The sequence below is a fragment of the Quercus lobata genome, chromosome 3 (assembly GCF_001633185.2).
Source record: "Quercus lobata isolate SW786 chromosome 3, ValleyOak3.0 Primary Assembly, whole genome shotgun sequence".
Lineage (NCBI taxonomy): Eukaryota > Viridiplantae > Streptophyta > Magnoliopsida > Fagales > Fagaceae > Quercus > Quercus lobata.
Window position 1 is genome coordinate 13,056,211 of NC_044906.1, and position 14,840 is coordinate 13,071,050.

A 14,840-nucleotide genomic window follows, 5' to 3' on the forward strand; every position below is an offset into this window, starting at 1 on the left:
AAAATTGCTGGGTTTTTAATTCTATGTGATTCCAACGACTTAGTGTGACTTTGATTTCTTAGTATAGTGTTGTGGTGTTTGCTTTCACTCTTTTCCAACAATTGGTATCATAGCCTACTTCAATATCATGATTGTATAACGTGTTGATTGGGTTTTAGAATCAAAGCAAATTGTTTTCCTAGTGTTTCAATTTTCTGCAATAATTTTTCTGCATAATTGTGTTTATCATGGTCTTTGGTTTAAACATGGTTTGATATTCATGGTTTTGATTTTAAGTCATTGTGCAAGCGTTTTTATTTTGTGCTAAGATTAAGTTTTTTAATCGAGATTTATAAGGCTTAAATCTCTCTCCCCACCTAAGATGTATCAAGATGGGATTATAATGACATGCCATCTTTTATTCATCCTAGAAATATGGGTAGGTCTGATTTACTAACCGTTATTATAGTAAAAAATCTGGGTGGGTCTATAAAATATGTCGTTGCAAGTTTCAACTTCCTATTAAATATGTAATTAACTTAAAATACGTCTGGGAAGTTGATACATCCTATTAAAATACGTCTTTCAAGAAGAGCAAAACATTATAGTAAACATTTTATGCATCCTATTAATCTAGGTGGTTCTTACTTGCAAGTTTCAACTTCCCATTAAATATTTAATTAACTTGAAAGATGAATTGTAAAATGTTTTACTCCTTTAGTTAATTAGTTAATTACATCCTTCAAAAAATTAGTTCTTTAGTTCAAATTAGTTATAAAAAAAAAAGAGCAAATTAGTTCTTTAGTTCAAAGATTTTATAAATTACGTCTTTAGTTCTTTTTTGAGCAATACATCTTTCACATATTTTCAATACGTCTTTCCCATTTAATATTTGAAGTTGAAAGTATGTAATTAACTAATGAAAAAAATATTTTTAATTAATTTTATAGATCTTTTTTATGTGAGAATGATATATTTTTAATGGCAATTTTTTAATGAAATTGGAGGGAAGACCTAAATTGCAGGCAATTTTTTATTGGTAGTATCTCAATAGGGAATATATAAATTTTGATTTTGACAGTTTTTAGAGTACTATTGCATGCTGTTTAATCAGAGGCATTTGTAAAAATGTACATGCCCAAGCCAATGATAATTGAATGATTACACTTTATGTACTCATATCATAAAGGCATCTATGCAAAACCCTGATCAGATAAGTTGCATTTACTCAAGAACTTCTCCACTATTAGATTTGGTCGCATGTATTTGGAAGTACACTAAAAATAAGTTAAATGATTTAAATTCTTATATCATTTTTATTCATTCTTGCATTACATTTTTTTTTCTTATTTATTTATTGGTGATTCACAAGTGTCATAGACAGATTCAAAGCTATTACCACTATGGAGGCAGAAGTAGCAGTATTTTTGGATAAAAAAACGTATATATGAGTGATCAGGGCTTGATACAATTGCACATACTCAAAACATATTACTTCTCCTTTTCTGCAGTGTATTGTTTAATGAGTTGCTTTGCTAGGAAATTCCATTGTCAACCAAACAGTTTATGTAACCAAAGGAATTATCCAAAAGAAATAGGACATTGTTGAATGAGTTGCTTTGCTGGGAAATTTCATTGTAAATAAAGTTGGAGTTGTTTCTTCAAGTATGTCCAACTCTCAATTATAAATAAAATGAAAATGTTATGCTAACATATTTTTATATTATCTTTCTATATGCTAAAATAATTTTTATGTTATCTTTGGGTTGTGTAAGATGTTCAGTTTTTCTACCAATTTATTACAGATTATCTATTAAATTGCAAGTTCAAAAGCTGGAATATTTCTTCAGGTATCACTAAATGTCGGTTGTAAATAAAATGAAATGTTTTACTAAAATAGTCCTCATATTATTTTTGGTGGTGTAAGCTGTTCATATTATCCACCACTTATTTGAAATGATTTTTAGGTGGGTGTAATCAAATGGCTTTCTATAATTAAGACAAAACATTTAATGAAGAGATACTGCTACTTCTAGAATTGTTTCAAAGACACAAATCAGAGCTTAAATCTCTATGAGATTGAATATATGTCATTGATCAGTGAAATGGGTAGCTTAGGAGAGTATAAAAGTTAAGGGGGGATAAAATAGTGCAAAAGATAGGGATCCTCAAGTTGTCTTTCTTGGGTTCATAAATTTTGAATTGTAGAAGGAAAAAAAAAAAACAAAAGAAAAAGATAAAAAAAAAGGATGGCATATAGAGCATGTAGGTGAGAATTCGGGGCAGTGCTAAAATAGGCAGTGGAAGCTTTTAACACAAAGTGAAAGAGTAAAAACAAAGGGAGATTAAAACCAAAAACAGAGAGAGATTAAAAAAAAATGATGTTGGTCTAAAAAATGAGGTTGGTTTAAGTATTTGGGTTGGGTCTTATCTTGTGATGGTTTCATTTATAATGGAACTGCATATGGCAGGAATCTTCAAATAGTCTTAGAAAAATGCTCTTCATGTTTCTTGTATGAACTTACTTAACAACCAAGAAGACACTATAAATAGATGACAGCAAAATCAATGCACCCCAAAACATAAAATATTAGATCTTTTTGATTGTGTGTATTTGCATGCAAGTGTTTGTGTTCATTCATTAAAAAAAAAAAAAAAAAAAAGGTCTTGGTGTTCAATGATGTGGACACCTGTCACCGTTTTAATTACTATTTTACCCACCAGTTGCTTACAGGTTACCTGTTAATTTGCATGTTTTTAAGTTGGATTGCTTATTCAAGAATGTCTAACTCTCAATTATAAATAAAATGAAAAGGCTATGCTAAAATATATTTTATATTATCTTTTGGTTGTGTAGATTGTTCATATTTTCTACCGGTTGATTATGAATTATCTATTAAATTGCAAGTTCAAAAGTTGGATTGTTTCTTCAAGTATGTCCAACAAATAAAATTTCCACATTCTATTCCAAATACTAATCTCTAATAATACACAATTAATTCCATCACCAAAACCTCCAATCACCATGAATCCTGCAATATATTGATCATACATATATAATGTAGCTTGAGTAGTAATGCATAGAAAAATATTAATAATTCATAATATATAATAATAACACTATCATAAACAAATTTATCACGCGCAACGCGCAGGTCTGCGATTAGTTTGACTAAAAGTGGGGAATCTGGGTAACTAATTTCATTTTCCCAACTATCTAGTTAGTAGGCCACTGTTTGAAACTATATAATTTTCTAACATCTTGAGCCTCAGAGGCTTGATTTTTGGCTTATAAACCGAGCCTCTAAGGCTCGATTTTCATGCTCTTAGGCTTCCTGATGTGGCTCATTGTACACGTGAAAATTGAGTCTTATACACTTAATTTTTATACACGACTCTCAGAAGCTCAATATCTATGCTGCAAGATTACACGTAGATGCCACATCGAAATCAAGTTTTAGAGACTCGGTTTGCTAAAAGTGAAACTGAGTCTCAGAAACTCGATTTTCAAATTGTGGTGAACAAGTATTCCACGTGGCAATTATGTTTGGGTCCCTATATCAGATCTAATTTTTTTTCTGGGTCTCATACACACATTCAGCAGGGGATACACCAACACTCATTGTAGTTTTCTCCTCTTTCACTCCTCCTCTCACTCATACAACAATCTCAGCACATTTGCACCTCCAAAATGTCAGGTAAGGGTCTGGTGATTGTTTTGTGTATATAGTGTTAGTGGATTTTGCTAGTGTTAGTGTATATAGTGTTAAGATATATTTGTGTATCATGATTTTTGTTGTTTGGTTTTGATATTTCTCTTTAGTTTTTGTTTTGTGCCCTTTCTCTATGTCTCTAGCAGTTAAAATCACAATCAATCCTAGTTGTGCCAATCTCTTCACTATAGCAAACCCAATCCCCTTGTTTGCTCCTGTCAGAATAGCCACAGTATCCTTGGACCACCACCTTTATGAAAAAGTTTGATGTAAATGTCCTTGTACTTTCAAAGCAAAAGCTAAAAAGAAAATTGCTAGTGTTGATCAAAAGAAAGAGTTAGTAAAATTTTAGAGTAATTCTTATCTGAAGTTTTTTGAATTTTATCTATTTATTGTGAAATGATTGTATAGAATTTTGCTATGGTTTGTTCATTTTTCAAAATTACATATGGTTTTGGTCCAACATTGTATAGATGATTTTGGTCCAACGTTGTATTGATGGGTACCAATATGCTTTGATAATGTCCTTTGACTTTCCTTCCTTAAAAGTCATATATTACTTGCCTTAACGAAGATGACTTCATTATTCTAACATGTAATGTTGTGATTTCAGTAGTTAGGAAAATACTACTGATTAGATGGAATAAATATCGATATACAACAAATTAAGGTTAACCAAGTCAACCTACTACCAGTGTAAATACAAGAGTAAAATCAAATGAAAAAGCTATCATCAATGGTTGAACCTACATACATTTAACTGCGAATTACAATAAACAAAAGCTACTTTGATGCATTAAAGTAGTAGATAAATCACAAACTAGGACTAAACCCTATCCTAAGGATTACAAAGAGTAATGAGTAGATATGTGAGTGATTCTGCATCTATTTTTTTAAGATGCAAGCTTATTTATACTTGAGACATTGACAGTTATTCTTGATTATTTTTGCAACATGATGAACTTACATTGTTCTAATAAATTATAAAACACTTGTTACTTACTTTGTTCTTATATGATGATGCCGTAATATCACCAGTGAGCAACACAATCCATGCTCGCTCCAGCTAACAACCTGCAAGAAGAAAAAGTGATCTCGCCGTGGGCACCGGTGTGGTGTCGACCAAATACCCTCCGACGGTCAAGTTAGAACTGTTCTCAACTCTAGAGTGCTAGAGAGGGTAAATTATGCGTACCTTGATTTGCGAGGGTATTGAAGCTTTTATAGTAGAAGAAAGTCGGCTTCTCTTCCTTGGACTAGAAGTCTTTTCCTTATGAGACTCTTCCTCTAACAATCCAAAATGTGATGGACAAATATTTCCTTGTAGAGTGGTTTTTTTCATTAAGGCGGATCTTTTAGAATTATCCTTGTGCGAACATCCTGATTTCCCTAGGATTCCCTCGGATTCCAAACGTGTACACCAAGTATTTCAAGTGATGCTAAGCCCTGGGCCCACACTTAATATTGGCCTGTGAGTCCGAATCTGTCAGGCCCAATGTTGCGCGATTTCTTACCCCTTCAGTTACCCCCTTCACCCTATGGTCTGTCATGTTTTTAAGTGGTTGGATCATTAGGGTGACGGTTAAATGTAATTGGGGATGACGATCAAGGATTGCTAATAGTGACGGTTGAAAATTTTGACGTTTCCAGATGGAACATATTGACGGATGAAGATTCATGAAGTTGACGGCTCCTCAAAGGGTACGATCCGTGGATGCGTGCTGCCAGGTTGTCACATTAATGAAGCATGCCACATGTCATTCTTGGATTGGATGGTGTATCGGATCGAAGCGTCGCTTCGTCTTCCGTGCATCTCTCATATATATATAGTGCACCTCCCCCTTTCATTTCCAACATTTTCAGCAAGAAATCGTTGTCAGAGTGAAGTCGTCAGCCTTGTCAGAGCATTCTGTTGGGAATCTATACCCGTCGGTTATTTCAACCGTCAACTACTCTTTACATAGTGCGGTAAGTACTTCATTCTCATTTTTCATCATCATTTTTTTTTAAGTTACATTTGGTATCTACATTTTTTGTTAGACCTACACATCCGTCAATAATTTGAGACCCGTCAGTCTTAGGTTTTATCGAAAATTTGTAGGAAATGTCTAGTGCGTCAAGTAACCAGTCAGTGGTTCGTGACAGGACGGAATACGAGGAGGTATACCCGTCCAGTCATAAAGACCAAGAGAGTCCCGGCGAAGATAGGAGTCCGTCTGCCTCTTCTTCATCCTCAACAGATGAGGATATGGAGATGGTTGAAGAAGAAGGTTCTTCTAATGATGACGGGGATCAAGCACTGGGACCCGTCGTCGGTGCTGGTGGACTTAGGGAGTTCATCATGCTACCAGAGTGGACGGTTCATAGATTCAGATCCATCATCAAGGAGAGACACTTCAGCACTTTTAGGACCAACTTCCAAATTCCAGACAACATTCCCATCTGTCTACCATATGTGTCGGAGAAGTGTTACTACAAAGGCGTAGAAGGTGTCGGAGTGTACGAGCAGATGCTGAAGGCAGGACTTCGGTTTCCGCTAAGTACACTTCATAGACAACTCTTATATTATCTGGGACTGTCCGTCACCCAGATATCTCCAAACGCCTGGAGGGTCTTCATAGCGATGGAAATCCTCTATGGAGCAATGTCGGACGGACGTAGGAGGTTGACGGTGCGTGAATTCCTTCACTGCTACCGTCCAGATGAGATCGATAGATCAAGGGGGATGTACAGTTTTGCTAGTAGAAGCCCTCTGTTGAAGGTCATCTTTGAGACTCCCGACTCAAATAGAGACTGGAAGAGTCATTACTTTTTTCTAGAGGGTAACACGTGGATGAACCGTCCAGGGGAGACGGAGTACATGCCTGTCGACACCACTTGGGGAGTGATACACCCTTCACGTATGCACCCGTCCGAATTTTGTAATCCTTTTCAAACCGTCCATTATAATTTTTATAACCGTCTATTTCTCTGCAGGTAGACGGAGCCCACAAGTTAGTCTTGAGGAATATAGTTTCCTTGAAAAGATTTTCCAAAAGACTAAGCCGGAAGAAAGGACCTGGGCCAAGCTAGTGAACCTAAAGACAATACATTGGTACTGTGACGGTCCTGAGCCTACCCAAGAGGCCATTAGATACGACAAGAGGATTCATAGACGTAAGCCCGTCAATGTTTTACTTAACATTTTATTTAATCATCATGTAAATAACTTCATCCGTCATATTTTGTAGAGATGGACGACGCAAAGAGGAGGGCATTGATCAAATCTCAAGCCGCGAAAAAGAAAGAATCTGGCGAGGTAGTTCCAAAAGGGATGGCTCCATCTTCGAAGAGGAAGCCGTCAACAAAATCAGACCGTCTGTTGAAACAGCAAAAGGTCCCTCTTGAACCTGTCGTGGGTTTGATGGCTGAGGGTGCCAAGATCGTCACCCCAGCTAAGCACGGAACTGGAAAGGGTTTGATGAAAGCTCCAGCTACAAACCAAGAGAAGCCTCCTCCTCTCCTCTGTGATGACTCTAAGTTTGCTTTGGAGAAGCTTTCGTCTATTATTACGACGGAGGACTACGAGGATCTGGGAAATCACTCGACGGAGGCGATGGGAGAGACGGGTCTCTTCGCTGTTGCTCAGGTAATTTATGACCATCAACCCTGGTTTGTTTCCGTCTATATCTTTGTTTAGCACAGATCATGATACGGGCGCTCTTTTTCTTTTAGTCCTTGGTCATGATGAAGGGCTTAATGGATCGGTGTCTCAACCGTGAGGCCACTTTGGATTGGGTGCATGCAAAGGCTGAGCAGACGGAGGAAGAGCTTAGTCAACTTCACAAGTGGAAGTCCACTATGGAGAAGAAGCTGGAACTCTTGGAGAAAGCAAGGAAGGAGCTAGAGCAAAAGACGGATGAGGCGTCGACGGCCTTGGAGATGAAGGAAAAGGAAATCAAAGAATTGAAGGAAAAGGTCCGTCATGCTAAAGAAGTAGCCGTTCAGGAGTATCGTAATTCTGACTTCTTAATGAGCGAGCTGGCAGACTCTTTTCTTCAAGGCTTTGATGACTTGCTCCGTCAAATTAAGAAGGTCTATCCTGATCTGGATGTGTCAATGATCAAAGTTGACGATCCAGGCCAGACATCTGCTCTTCCCGTCGCTTCTGAAAATACGGAGGACCTTTTTGGTGATGAAACAGTTCAAGGAGACGGCGAATCAGTCCTACGGAAGAATGTCCCAGACGTTGACCCAAAAAATGTAGACATTTGACCTTTTGTAATGTTTTTGGCATTTGAGGACGGTTTTGTCCATCCTTTTGTGTATTAAACAATTATACTTTGTTGGTTTTATCTATCGCCATCTACTTTAAATTTTATTTCTGCTTTATATCAGCCTTAATAGTGAATAATGATTTTTGGAGCATTTATACTCATAAGGGTTCTCCCCTATCCGTCCTTTTTTGGGTGTGACGTATAATCAGTCTTGCACTATGGGGATTTGTCCACTTAGTGGATGTAAACTCATTTTTTAGGGGTCCGTCTACTTATGTGGATATTTAAACTTTCTCACCCTTTGGGTGACTTGTCCATTTTGTGAATATATTCATCTTTTGGACGATCCGTCCACTGCGTGGACTTCGTAGGTTAGTTCATCGTTTAGGTTATCCGTTCACCTTGTGGACCGCTATTTCTATCGTCATGGTGATTCGTCCACTTTGTGGGCAGTTCTTTTAACCTTCACAGTGATTCGTCCACTTTGCGGTAGTTATTCCACCGTTTAGGTGACCCGTCCATTTTGTGGACAGTTCTTTTACACTGTTGGTGATCCGTCCACTTTGTGGAGAATGTGAATTAGTTCACATTTCGGTGATCCGTCCACTTTGTGGCAGTTATTTCACGCTATTGGTGATCCGTCCACTTCGTGGACGCAAATTTGGTCACCGTTTTGTTGATCTGTTCACTTTGTGGACAGTTCTCTCATGTTGTTGGTGATCCGTCCACTTTGTGAATAATGTAAATAAGTTCACCGTTTTGGTGATCCATCCACTTTGTGGGCAATGTAAATAAGTTCACCGTTTTGGTGATCCGTCCACTTTGTGGACAGTAAATGAGTTCACCATTTTGGTGATCCGTCCACTTTGTGGACAGTAAATAAGTTCACCGTTTTGGGTGATCCATCCCATTTGTGGACTTGTAAATTTGTTCACCGTTTTGGTGATTCGTCCACTTTGTAGACATTTTTCATCACTTTAGTGATCCGTCCACTTTGTGGACCTGGCCTGTGTAATATTCATGTGAAAAATCAAAACTTTGTCTGAATATTCTTTTTTGAAGAAAATGCTTTTGTAGAAAAAGTACCTACCCCCTTGGGCTTAAAAAGGCACAAAAAGATTGTAGCAAAAGTAAAAAGGAAAAACTAGTAAATTGTAGCTAAAAGAATAGAATAAAATAAACTTGGAAATCGCCGGTCCCCAATATTTTCCTCTACTGGTAGTATTTCCGAAGATGCTCCGTGTTCCAAGGGTGCTGAAGCTTTCGTCCGTCCATCATCTCGAGGTGGTAGGTTCCCTTCCTTTGCCATGACGCGATCCTGTAGGGTCCTTCCCAGTTGGGGCTGAGTTTTCCTTGTGAAGGATCTCTGGCGGCACCCATTACTCTCCGTAGTACGAGGTCCCCGACTTGGAAGTCCCTGTGCCTCACTTTGTTGTTGTAGTGTTTCGCCATGAGATCCTGGTAGCGCGCCAACCTATGTTCTGCTGTTGCCCTGACTTCATCCAGTAGATCAAGCTGGAGGCGTATACCCACTTTGTTCGTATTCTCGTTGTAGCTCTCCACCCCGTAACTCGTGAACCCCACTTCTGCGGGAATGACAGTTTCGGTTCCATATGCGAGTTGGAATGGGGTTTCTCCAGTAGGTGTTCTCGCTGTGGTCCGGTATGCCCATAGGACGCTTGGTAGTTCGTCTGGCCAGATACCCTTTGCCCCCTCAAGACGGGTCTTGATTATTTTGAGCAGGGACCTGTTCGTGACTTCAACTTGCCCGTTTGCCTGTGGGTGTGCAGGTGACAAGTAGTGATTCTTGATCCCTAGCTCCGCGCAGAAGTCTCTGAACATGCTGTTGTCGAACTGCTTTCCGTTGTCAGAGACCAGTACCCTAAGTATCCCGTACCTGCATATGATATTTCTCCAAAAAAAACTTCGGATATTTTTCTTTGTGATGGTGGCTAGAGCTTCTGTCTCGACCCATTTAGTGAAGTAGTCTATGCCAACGACCAAGAATTTCAGCTGCCAGATAGTCGTCGGAAACGGACCCATAATATTAAGTCCCCATTGTGCGAACGGCCAGGGAGCCGTCATAGGTGTCAGCTCTTCGGACGGCTTCCTTATGAAATTGCTGAACCTCTAGCATTTGTCACAAGATTGGACATAAGCTTGTGCATCCTTCATCATTGTAGGCCAGTAGTATCCTGCTCGGATCAATTTGTGTACCAGTGATCGTGCGCCTGAGTGGTTTCCGCAGATACCCTCGTGTACTTCTTTCATCACATAGTCTGCTTCTTCCTGGCATAAACATCTTAGGTATGGTCGAGAGAAGCCCCTTTTATATAGGACATCCTTCATCAGCACGAACCGTGATGCCTGGACCTTCAGCTTCCTTACGGCGCCCTTTTCCTCTGGTAACACCCCGTCCCTTAGGTAGGAGATCAATGGCGTGGTCCAGTTATGTTCAGAGTTCACCACCTGCATATTTGTCCTGTCATCGATAAGGGAAGATATTTGGACGAATGATAATACCTGTTCGGGAACCAGCATGAATTCGGCTGATTCAGCTTTTGCTAGTTGGTCAGCCCATTCGTTCTCTTCTCTTGGGACCTGAATGAATTCGACTTCGAGGCTGTTGATTCGGTACCTCACTTCTTCCAGATATCTCTTCATTCTATCATTCTTGCACTCGTAGTTGCTATTAATCTGACTTGTTACTACTTGTGAATCGTAGTGGACAATTATGCTCTTTGCACCCGCGGCCCTCGCAAGGTCTAGCCCCGCGACCAGGGCTTCATATTCTGCCTCGTTGTTGGTTGTTGGGAAATCCAATCGGATCATGCACTGTATCATGTCCCCCTGCGGAGTTTTAATCACTACTCTGGCTCCTCCGGCTCGTCTGTTTGAGGATCCGTCTGTGTGGATACTCCACCGTTCTTTCTCTTCTACCGACTGGTCCTCCCCGAGTGTGAACTCGGCTACTACCTGTCCTTTTATGGCCGTCCGCGGGCGGTACTGGATGTCGAATTCGCTTAGCTCTATTGCCTACAAGGCCATCCTTCCTGCTGCTTCTGGGCTATGCATGGCTTTTCTCAGCGGCTTGTCCGTTAAGAAAATAATTGTATGTGCCTGGAAGTATGGCTTAAGTCTCCGCGCAGCAATTACTAACGCGAAAGCCAACTTCTCCAACTGAGGGTACCACTCTTCTGCTCCACGAAGCGCACGGCTGGTAAAGTAGACGGGTTTCTGTATCCCGTCCTCCTCCCTTATCAAGGCTGCGCTTACTGCGGCACTCGAGACTGCCAAATAAAGGTAGAGTTCCTCTCCGTGTATGGACGAACTGAGCAGCGGTGGAGACGATAGATACTTCTTTAAGTCGTTGAAAGCCGTTTGGCATTCATCCGTCCACTCAAACGACTTTCTCAGAGTTCAGAAGAATGGCAAGCACCTATCCGTTGCCCTTGAGACGAACCTATTTAGTGCTGTGATCTTCCCATTTAAACTTTGGACCTCCTTGACCGTCCTTGGTAGTTCCAACTCCATTATAGCCCGTACCTTCTCCGGGTTGACCTCTCTTCCTCTTTGGGATACCATGTAACCCAAGAATTTTCCCGCAGTTACTCCGAATGCACACTTGTTCGGATTCAGCTTCATGTTGAACGATCGAAGCATATCGAACGTTTCTCTGAGGTCGTCTAGGTGATCTTCTTCGTGCACGCTTTTAACCAACATGTCGTCAACATAGACCTGAACGTTCCTGCCAATCTGATGTGCAAACATCTTGTTCATTAGCCTTTGGTATGTTGCTCCGGCATTTTTGAGTCCAAAAGGCATCACCTTGTAGCAGAATAATCCCTGGCTTGTGACGAACGAGGTTTTCTCCTGATCAGATTTGTCCATCCTGATCTGGTTGTAGCCAGAGAATGCGTCCATGAAGCTGAGGAGTTGGTGTTTTGCAATCGAATCCACAAGGGTATCTATCCGTGGGAGCGGGTAGCTGTCTTTGGACAAGCCTTGTTGAGGTCTGTGAAATCTACGCACATTCTCCAGCTTCCGTTGGCTTTTTTAACCATAACTACATTCGCCAGCCATTCGGGATAGTGTACTTCTCGGATGAAACTTGCCTCCAGTAACTTCCGAACCTCCTCGGCTATGGCCCTATCTCGCTCTAGGGCGAAGACTCGTTTCTTTTGCGGACCGGAGGGAAAGAGGGCGACTCATTCAACTTGTGGACCATGACCGATGGGTCAATCCTCGGCATGTCTTCATGATTCCAGGCGAAAAAGTCTTGGTTATTTCTTAGGAAAGTTGTGATCGTCTGGCGTACGGGCCAACTGGCTAGTGTGCCAATCTTAGTCTTAGTCATTCATTCAGACCGTGTGTCGTCAAGTCTTACTTCTTCTAGCTCTTCAACCGGTTCTGCCAATGCTCGCTGTTTTCCGATGCACATTGTCTGCTGCTGATCCTCCAGCTCTAACATGACGATATAGCATTCTCGTGCTGCTACTTGATTCCCCCGCAGTTCTTCTACCCCGTATTCTGTCGGGAATTTGATCATTAGGTGGTATGTTGAGGTTACCACCTTCCAGGAATTGAGAGTGGGTCGCCCGAGGATGGCGTTGTAAGCGAACGAGCAGTCGACTACGAGGAACGTTATTTCCTTAGTGATCTGCTGAGGATAGTCACCTGCCGTCACAGCTAGCGTTATTGCACCTAAAGGGAAGACTTTCGTACCCCCAAATCCTACGAGTGGGGCGTTCGTTGGGGACAATCGTTCCTTGTCAATTCTCATCTGCTGGAACGCTGGATAGTACAGGATGTCTGCTGAGCTGCCGTTGTCGACGAGGACCCGGTGCATATTATAATCCCCAATCTGCAGGCTGAATACTAGCGTGTCGTCATGAGGATGGTGAAGTCTTCGAGCGTCATCCTCTGAAAATTTTATGACAGGGTTATCTATCCGCGACATCTTTGGTACTGATCCTGTGAGTTGGACGCTATGGACCATCCTGAGATAAGTTTTGCGGGCTTTCTTGGAAGATCCGGCTGCAGTTGTGCCCCCTACGATCATTCGTATGTCTCCTATGGGTGGTCTAGGGCGGTCGTTCTCCCTTCATAGAGCCCGTTCTTCCGGCGTATCAGTTCTTTCCCTACTGACGAACCTCTGTAGCTTCTCCTGCCTGATTAGGGCCTCAATTTGCTGCTTCAGGTCATAGCAGTTGGTTGTGTCGTGACCGTGGTCCCGGTGAAAGCAACAATACTTATCTCTCTGTCTTTTGTTGGGGTCTCCTTTCAACTTTCCAGGGAAAGTCAATGCTTCTTCATCTTTGATTTGCATCAAAACTTGGTCGATTGGGGCTGTTAACGGGGTGAAATTGGTGAACCTTCCAGTGGGTGGTCTAGAGCGCTTTTCATCACGTCAATCCCCAGTTTTAGCGACCTTTCGCCCCTTGTCTTGTCTCGTTTCTTCCTGCCTTTCCCTCTTCTTAGGCCTTTCCTCGCGGGCCAGCAGCGCATCTTCTGCATTCATGTACTTGGTAGCCCGATAGAGGACGTCTGTCATGGTTTTTAGGTCATTCTTGTATAAGGAAAACAAGAACTTACCCTTCCGTAGCCCGCTAGTGAACGCGGCTACGAGTATTTTATCGTCAGCTTCGTCAATCGAAAAGGCTTCTTTGTTGAAACGAGTTATGTAGGCTCGCAGCGTCTCGTTTTCTCACTGCTTGATGTTCATTAAGCAAGCGGTGGACTTTTTGTATCGATGTCCGCCTATAAAATGTGAGTTGAACAGGGCGCTCAACTCCTTGAAAGTATTGATGGAGTTTGGTGTCAACCTACTGAACCAGACCCTCGTAGGCCCCTTCAGCGTGGTCGGGAACGCCCTGCACATGATCTCGTCTGGTACGCCCTGAAGGTGCATCAGGGTCTTAAAGGTCTCTAAATAATCGAGTGGATCCTTGACCCCGTCGTAACTTTCGATCTGCGGCATCCGGAACTTTTGTGGCAGGGGGAATGAGTTGACGGACGCGATGAATGGTGAGTCGGTCCTGTTCACTAAATCGTCAAGATCAGAAGATACTCACCCCTTGAGGGCGTTCATCATGACCTCTATCTGCTCCTTCATCGCTTGCATCTCGGCGACGATAGGTGGGGGGGCAAAATCCATGAGAGACGGAAGGCTCACGTTTTGCCGCTCTGGTCGGCTTGGGGCATTGCTGCCTTCAGGCTTCTCCTGCTCCCTTCGCTCGGCACTGTTACCTTCCTGGTTTTGCTCCTGAAGGTTGGGTCCTACATCCCTTTGTCGTAGTTGCTCCTCTAGATCGTGGTTCTGCTTTGTGAGTCGTTCTACTGCTGTCATGAGTGTCTGGACCTGCCTTTCTAATGCAGTGGATCTCGGTGGTTCGTCTTCTTGAGCGTTGTTGGTGGTAGCCATCGAACGAGTAAGTACCATGCGACTTTTATGTCTAGGAGGCGATGATCTGGCTTAAACTTTTCGCGTTATTCCCACAGACGGCGCCAACTGATGATGCCGTAATATCACCAGTGAGCAACACAATCCACGCTCGCTCCAGCTAACAACCTGCAAGAAGAAAAAGTGATCTTGTCATGGGCACTGGTGTGGTGTCGACCAAATACCCTCCGACGGTCAAGTTAGAACTGTTCTCAACTCTAGAGTGCTAGAGAGGGTAAATTATGCGTACCTTGATTTGCGAGGGTATTGAAGCTTTTATAGTAGAAGAAAGTCGGCTTCTCTTCCTTGGACTGAAGTCTTTTCCTTATGGGACTCTTCCTCTAACAATCCAAAACATGGTGGACAAATATTTCCTTGTAGAGTGGTTTTTTTCATTAAGGCGGATCTTTTAGAATTATCCTTGTGCGAACATCCTGATTTCCCTAGGAT